This window comes from Propithecus coquereli, unplaced genomic scaffold, assembly GCF_000956105.1.
Source record: "Propithecus coquereli isolate 6110/MARCELLA unplaced genomic scaffold, Pcoq_1.0 Scaffold48, whole genome shotgun sequence".
Classification (NCBI taxonomy): Eukaryota; Metazoa; Chordata; class Mammalia; order Primates; family Indriidae; genus Propithecus; species Propithecus coquereli.
Genome location: NW_012150618.1, coordinates 397,282 through 406,157, shown reverse-complemented (window position 1 = coordinate 406,157; position 8,876 = coordinate 397,282). Strand labels below are relative to the sequence as shown.

Here is an 8,876-nt window from a genome sequence, read left to right as displayed (position 1 = left end):
GACTTACGGCATTTGCAACCAGAGCCTCAAAAATTAAATAAATAAATAAAAATGCATATGTATATATTTGTATCTATGTATATATAGTGGGACTTTTTAATAGCGTGTAAAAATACACATAACATAAAATTTCCCTCTTAACAATTTTTAAATGTTCGGTTTTGTGGCATTAAGTATATTCACATTGTACATAGAGAGTTTAATTAAGAGATTTAAAATCTAAAATATTTGTGTACATCTCTGTACATCTTTTGTATCTCACAGTAATTGAAAAAATACAATCTAGGGAGAAAGGGTATCCCTTTGTCTTGTTCTTGTCCCTAGAGGATTGTCTCCCCCTTGGGGCTTTGACCTCCCTGGGCGCTTTCCTCCCATCTTCAGGACCCCCGATATCCCCTGCCCCGTGCGCTGGGCCACCAGGCCTCTCTTCATTCGCCTTTCCTCTTCCCGTGCATTGGAATGTGTGGTGTGTTCTATGGAAAGCTGCCCCGTATGTTTTCCAGTCTCTTAAGAATCTCATTGGTGAATCTGTTTCTCTCCCCATACTCTTTAATATTCTGCCATCTTATTTATGATTGAACTGCCTCTAAAGGGCTTTGATCATCCAACCTGAACTGCTTCAGCGAGCCCCTCATAAGCCTCTTCTCCCCGGCCTCCTCTCCTGTGATTCAACTCTGAACTCCCAGATGCCCTGCTGCTTCCACAAACATACCTCAGATCTGTGTCAAATCTAGATTCTTCTCCAACACTGGCTGCTAGGTTCTTTGTCGGGTCTCTTCTTGCCTGCAATATATAACATTCCTTCCCAGCGTGCCTGGTGCCTCATTCGTCTGTGTTAGGTAGTCTCAAGAGATCTGCATCTATTGTTCATACCAGCCCACTTTCTCAAAGCATCCTGTGTGATTCTGGCAAAGCGTGCCCCATCCTTTGTACATGTCATAAGAATCCCTATAATTTCATTGAAAGCCTTTCTTCTACTATGAAAAATGGAATGTCATTATGATGGAAGTTTCCAGAAATGCATTATTTCATCTAAAATTATGAGTTAATATAAAATGATGAACTATCGAAGTCACACCACATGTTGGCCAGCTGCCTTCAACCACCCACTCCATCCCCCCGACAGGCTTTCCGACTTCAGTTTAGTTGGGATAAGACCATTATAATAGAGAGTGTATCCATTTTCTCAACCTAAAAGCAAGCACTTAAGGAACATTAAATGTTATCTCAGGTATAAACATTAAAGGTACCACATATACTAGGCCACTTTAAGAGAGGATTGGGGAGAAAACATGCCAAACAGCACAGGCTTCCTAACACTCCAGTCTCTCAGAGGCTGGGGGATTTGTTTGAGCAATAATATTTTCTCAGAAAATGATTTCTTTTTCCTTTCATGTAAGTAGTTTGCTCTTGAGTGGCACTTTTAAACCAAAGTTTTTTTCTTTGGAAGCACGTCTTCAGTAGATTTTGGTGGGCAATACATGGCTTCTGCTGTACAGTCAAGAAAAAGGACCACTCGTAAAGGACCAGGGCTCCCTGCCTGTGAGAACGGAACGGGAACTGCACCTGCATTCGTTCCTATGGCTCCTGCACCCCACTGAGGTTCCTAAGTCAGTTTGTGACAGAGGAACGAACACATACTGTGTGAGTGTCAGTAAGCGCAGCAGAGAGCTCGGGCCACTGTCAGCCTCATCTTTTGGCTGAAACAGGGTCTTTAAAATCACCTATTTCCACATATGCCCTTCCTTTGGCATTGCTGCCATGTTCTATTTGGGAGTAATAAAAGATCACCATGTGAATTCTTTTTTTTTTTTTTTTTTTTTGAGACAGAGTCTCACTCTCTTGCCTGGGCTAGAGTGCCGTGGCGTCAGCCTAGCTCACAGCAACCTCAAACTCCTTGGCTCAAGCGATCCTCCTGCCTCAGCCTCCCGAGTAGCTGGGACTACAGGCATGCGCCACCATGCCTGGCTAATTTTTTCTATATATTTTTAGTTGTCCAATTAATTTCTTTCTATTTTTAGTAGAGACAGGGTCTCGCTCTTGCTCAGGCTGGTCTCGAACCCGCCTCCGCCTCCCAGAGTGCTAGGATTACAGGCGTGAGCCACCGCGCCCGGCCCACCATGTGAATTCTTTATTGTCATCATTTCATGTTGACAAATGCAGATTTTCTGGCAGTGAAATTTTTTTTCACTTCCCAGTTATCTCCACCACACACCACATTTGCCTCCGGAGAATCCGATTCCTCTAGGAATCTGCAGAGTTAACCAGTTGCTCAGGGCCAGGGAACCGACAGGAACTGGTGCTCCATGGGCAGGCTCATGGAAGTCGGCACGTACACCTCTGGTAGCTCAGATGTGTTGGTTTCCAGCCAAGGACATGCTTTGTGTCAAACATACAGGGGCTTGTTGTTCTCAGGAACAATGGCAGAGCTGCTCCCATGGCTCCAGGTGGTGTGTTTGTAACGCACCCCCTTGTACCTTTTGTACAATGGTCAATATAAATTAATGTTGGGAGTTTCATGTTGTACTTGTATTTGAAGTACAGGAAGGACTATTTCCCAAACTGTACTGATGGATCATTTAAAATTTATGCTTCATTTAAAATACAAAGTACAAATTGAAATAATTACTGTGTGTCCAGAGATTTCTATTCAACTTGCATGTTTATTAATTAATCCTTTTCTTTATATATTTTACGGGCATTGGAATACATTTTGCCAGTATCACAGCATAGGAACATTTAACCCACATAAATAGGCTGTTTGGCCTTGGTGAAACAAAAGAACATGTATTTTTCATTCAGTGTAGCCCTGATGCCCACCAACGACTTCATCTGGTGCAGGGCTGAAAAAAGAGAAATGTGTTCTAACACTCAGTAATGGTGTGGGCTTATTAAGAGATAGTAGGGTATTGATGGTAGAGTAGTATGTCATGTTTTCGAGATTCTTCTAAATGATTTTCAGGGCTGCTGACTTTAGAATCTGATCTCCAAGTGAGATGAGATGTCACTACATTATAAAGCCTTCACGAGTCTTTTCCAGCAGCTTCATTTTTAAACTTTTGTTCATTTCACTTTATTTTGTCCATTTTAAATAACCGCTTTTCTGGAACTTATAGGTCACTTTTATTCCACTAAAAAAGCAGGTCTTAAATGGTTTCATAATTCCAGTGGGCATTTCTAGAACCTTTTCAAGAAGGTTATACTATCTAACTTCGTGCGACATCTATGTACCTGGAGCGCCACATCTACACAAAGCACTTGATAAAGCACGAAGACCACCGCATCCTCCGACATACCTTCCTGCCACCCAGCCAGTGGTTACGGTATGCCTACTCTATGCAGGATAACAACAGTATAACAGTGGGTCATAGCTATTTTCTAGAGCTGCAGTGCCCAAGATCCCATATGGCTGTTTAAATTTAAGTTAACTAAAATAAAATTGAGAATACAGTACCTCGGTTGCAGTAGTCGCATTTCAAATGCTTTAATAGCCACACGAAACTGGTGGCTACTGGACTAGAAGGCCAGTGAACGTTTTCATCATGGTAGAAAGTGCCGGTGGACAGCTCTATTCTAGAGCATTTTCGTTTCCTAAATATGTATTTCAGAAGTTTGGGAGGGAATTAACATAGAATATGTGTAGAGTTATATTCTTGGTGAATATGAAAAGTTAACAAAGGATTAGTTCAAACGTGACCAAAGATGCTAGTGTAGACTCCAGGCTTTGTGAAGTAGCTTGTTAATATGTTAAGCAGTTGTGCTTAATACTAATAGGATAGTCACTATTTCCCCAATAAGCCCTGTATTTGCCACCATTTGCACCTTGCTTGCTTCTGGTTCACGTGGAATACTCTTTCCCTCCTTTGCTTGTTGAGATCTTTCCTGTTCTTCCTTTAAGGCACTATTCAAGTTCCTTTTTATGTCTTACCAGCTTTTGCCAATTGTCATGCCTCCCCCTGCAACCTGCAGCCTCCCAACTTAAATAGTAATATTTATGCAGAGCCTTGGTCACACACTCTATTCCGTCATACTTACTTATTGTCTCCCATTATCCCCAATCCATCAATTCTTTGTGCACAAAGTCCCTGAAGCTCTATATACGACATAGATGCCCTGACATCTTTAAAGTACTTGCACTAGAGGGTTACTTGTTTATTCGGCAAATGCTTACGGGATGCCTACTATGTGCAAGCCACTCTCCTATGCCCTAGGACTATCAGGATGAAAGATGTGGCGAATAAATAGATTAGTCAATATTTACAGAGCCAGGGAAGAGCCAGCAATGATGAATGTATCAACACTCATAATTTATTTTTGCCATTTTATTTGTTTTATAAAAACTATCATTTACTGCAGAGAAGTACAAGTGAATATTAAGTTCAGATCAAGATCACTGGACTAAGCTTGGCTTTTATTTTTTCTCTAAAGATTACACTTTTCCCCAAAATTGAGCAGAGAAACAACAGGACGTTCTTGCCTACTGCAACACAATATAAATAGATGGCGTGTAGTGGGAAGTACCTTATCAGAGTTGTTTTTAGTTTTTACACCAAATCCAAAAGATGTGTTAGCTGAGATGTTTTTATTTCTTTCCTTGTACATGTAAATGAAAAAGAAAAATTATATTAGGAGTCCCAAGAAGACTTTGGCCATGGGCTTTTTAGCTATGTGAGTTGAAGCATTTTCTTTATTCAGCATGTGGCCACAGGACTCAAGCTCAGAGGGTACATTCTCTTCAGGTTCCAGGAGACAGTGTTGAACCCGTTGAAGCCATCGGGAGGCCCTTCATCTTCTCCAGCAGTGGGGAAGCTGAGTAGTCAGATTCATAAAAACAGAAAGTAGAATGGTAATTGTCAGGGACGGGGGGCTGGGGGAGTGGAGAGTTTCAGTTTTGCTAGATGAAACGTCCTGGAGGTTGGTTGTGCAACAATGTGAAAGTACTTAACACTACTGAACTGTAGTTAGAAAATGGTTAGATGGTAAATTATATGTTATATGTATTTTACCACAATTAAATTTTTTAAAAATATATATATTTCTTGGAATAAAATACATTCATGTTTCAAAATAATAATAAATCAGATACCCACTCACACTCATTCCTTCACTAGTCATTCATTTGCTATTATTTTGCTCCCCGATGAGTTTTTCCTTAATTATTATCTTAATAGAAAAATCATAGTCACTCTTTATTTTAGAATCATGATCTAGAGTTCAGTATAAAATGCATTGTGTTCTTTAAATATGTTATGGGTAGTAATATCTTGTTGTTTTGTTGTGCTTCCAGAGAAAACGTAGTTCTTTCATTCACCCTACTACCTCACTCTATGATAATATTACTCAAGTTTTCTATAGCGCAGCATTACATTGGCTGGCTTTATGTTGCTTCGATGTGTGCAATTCGATGATACAAATGGAGTAATTCACATCCCCCTCCTAGGAATGAGGAAACATCAGAGCAGCCACATGATTTAACTATAAGCAGGGGCCGTGTTCTCTCTTAGCCCTCCTGCCTCACACAGCCACCAGGCTTCTTTGTGCAAAGCCCATGGAGGCAGTGGCCGAGCTGGGGGAGGCACAGGCCAGAGACTGGAAGAACATTGCCAGATTCCCAGGAACCACTGTTTACACTGTTTCGGAAACAGGTATCCTGGGAGCTGACTTCCCCTGACAAAGCGTGATCCTTGCACTTGCCACATGGCTCCTTTCCTGCTAGAAACATCTTCCAGCACCCTACTAACTTTTATTAATATTTCTTAAAAAGGGCTGCTCCAGCCGGGCACGGTGGCTCCCACCTGTAATCCTAGCACTGTGGGAGGCCAAGGCCGAAGGATTGCTTGAGCTCAGGAGTGGAGACCAGCCTGAACAAGAGTGAGACCCCCCATCTCTACTAAAAATAGAAAAATAATCAGCCGGATGTGGTGATGTGTGCCTATAGTCCCAGCTACTCAGGAGGCTGAGGCAGGAGGATCCTTGAGCCCAGGAGTTTGAGGTAGCAGTGAGCTATGACAACGCCACTGCACTCTCGCCAGGGCGACAGAGCAACACTCTGTCTCAAAAAAAAAAGGCTGCTCCTTGCAAGGCATTTATTGACCGGCAGAGGAGCTCATGTTGGCTTCAGTATAGTGTCAGTATCAAGCACTTCAGTGTCCAGTAACATATGCTGATGGATGAGATCTAAGATTCATGGAAAAAGTCCTCTCTCCCTGTTATCTGCCGTATGAAACCCATGCTTAGCCAACAGGAAGTTTAGAAATAGCCATTCATTGTTCAACTCTACATTGAGGGCCTAGTATATATGCCAGGGGCGGTATTATATCCCACCTCTAGGTAAACAAGAGATGGTCCTTGACCTCAAAGAGTTTATAAGCCCTGCTTTATTCTGCAGCTGATTTGAACATTGAATCTTTTACGGTAGAAGTTACCATGAAGGTTCTCTCTCTAGCCCAGCCTCAGCTTTGCACTTGAGCAGGAACTCTTTCTACAACATTCTCGGCACCATGTTCAGCTTATACTGAACCCTCCTGGAGTGAACAGGGCACTGCTTAGTGAGAGAGCTTTGGTTATTATAGTTCTTCCTTAATCACTGGGCTAAAAATTACTCCCTCCTAACTTTTGTCGCTTGGTTCACATTCTGCCTTCCTGGAAATAATGATCATTTCTTTCCAGAGTTGTCCTTTCTAGAGAAGGAGATTCTTCAATTTGTCATACGACATGATTCACAAAAGGCCCCTTTCCCCCAGCAGAGTTTGGTCCTGCTGAGTGTCCTGGGATTGTTAACGACTTGAGCTCCATCAGCACTCCCCAAAATAGCATGAGCTTCCCTAGCAGCCACTCACGGCCAGGCCCTGTTGAACCTCTGTCTTCTGAGCAGCAGGTGCGAGGCCACAAGGGCATCTGCACATCAAAGAAGAGAGTGCTCACAGCTGCCAGAGGGGGATCCATAGGAGGTTGCCTTTGGGATGGACCTTGGAGAGCTTAGAGAGTTTTAACCGAGGTTGGTCTTTGAAGATTATAGGGAAAGAGGCTTTATGTGCAGGGCCCGGGTGCAAGAAGATGGAGGGAAATTTGAAGATACAGGGATTTATCTACTTACGCTTCAGAGGACCTGTTGTGCAGATGCTTAAATATTAGAACTGGATTTTGTTCTTCAGTAGACCGTGGGAAGCTGAGGATGGGGAAATTCTTCTTGCTTAGTTGTATGTCGGGAAGGTTAGCCTTGCGGTAGAGGGTGTGAGAAGTGAAGAGACCAGTTAGGAAGTTGTCTTTCTTGGTAGGCTAGACCGTTAGCATCTCAACCAAGGCAAGAGCACATTTCCTCACATCGTCACCTACAGCTGATATTATAATATCTACTTTACAGTTTTGCTGATTTAATGAGTATGAATTTGGTTTTCATCATTTTAATTTGCATTTTTTTGTTACGGATGAGATTGAGCAATTTTTCATATGGTTACTAGTCACTCCTTTTGCCCATTATTAAATAATAATGTCTTTTTTTAAAAAAAAGTTTTAAATTTCGATGTAGTCAAATATATAAATCATTTCCTTTACGGCTTATTCTGTTGTTGCCTCGTTTAAGAAATCCTTCCCTACCACAGGATGATAGAGTTCCCACTGTTTTCTACTAATATTTAGAGTTTTATTTGTCAAGTTTAGGCCTTTGTTCCATATTGGATTTATATGGGGACTTGGCGTGTGGTAGGAACCTAATTTTATTGCTCTCCATCCAAAAGTCAGTTGGGTAGTCAGCCCCGTCTCGGTTGATTGGTGTCATTTCCGTGATATACTGTCCTACACCTGCTGAGGTGTCTTTCTGAGTTCTCGTGTCTTTCATTGATTAATTTGTCTATTCCCATGCTAGTACCCATGGAATTAATTAGCACAGTTTCATGGTGTGATTGATACCTAGTAAAGAAGTCTTTTTTCTTTGTTTATTTTTAAGTTATCTTACCTGCTTATGCCATTATTCTTCATGATGAGTTTTAGAAGTAGTTGGCCAAGTATGCAAAAGTGATCTTGGGAATTTTATTGGAATTGCGCAGAACTAATGGGATAAGTATGAGAGAACTAACATCTATACAAGTATTGAGTCTCCTTATCCATAAACAAAGTAATATTTTTCTCCATCGATTCAGACCCTTTTTATGCCCTTCAATGAAAGTCTATAATGGCTTGTACCTTTATTCTTTTTTTATTTGTTAAATTGTCCAATATTTAAGTTCCAGACCACAGAATAACTCTACAGTAATAAAAACTATAGTAATGAAAAACACACTTTAAAGCAGTTTTGGGTTCTCTCAGGGTTGGGAGGGTGGAGAGTACTAGCTTTTATTTTCTCTGGTTGGATAACTCTCCTGTATCAACAGTAATTCACACAAATACCATTTGCCATTGCCAAGCAAAGTCCTTGAGGCAGGCCCAAGAGACTTCTGCCCCTTGGTTGACATCATTTCATTAGCATTTGATTCAGCAATTGTTCACCAAACAGTAAATCCACTAACTGCATCATGCCTATGTCTTTTCTACCCATGGTAAAATTAGGAACAATTTTGTCAAATGCTTTGCTTCAATTAAGAATCATTGTATCTGTGGAGTATTCCTTTCCTAATGAACCATTCTTGTTTCTTAAGGTCACTGTCTGTATGTGACCAGCATGCAGGATTTCCCTGCAGCGTTACGGAAATCATCTCCCCACTCACATTTATTCGCCCATTTCTAGTCTTCTCACATTTTTTCCAGGCCGCCTGATTTCTCATAATTTGTTAAAGTGATAGTAAATTCAACTTCTAATTTTCCAATAACATGTTTGATCACATCAGCATTTATATTAAAATCTCAACCCATTCCTACTCACAAAAAATACGCTCATTCTT

General features: G+C 41.1%; 1 protein-coding gene across 1 annotated transcript in view; it reads left to right on the top strand.

Annotated features, from left to right (window-relative positions):
- Window positions 1–8,876, top strand: part of MTHFD1L (methylenetetrahydrofolate dehydrogenase (NADP+ dependent) 1-like) — a 213,743-nt gene that overhangs the window by 151,149 nt on the left and 53,718 nt on the right. The window lies entirely within an intron of this gene.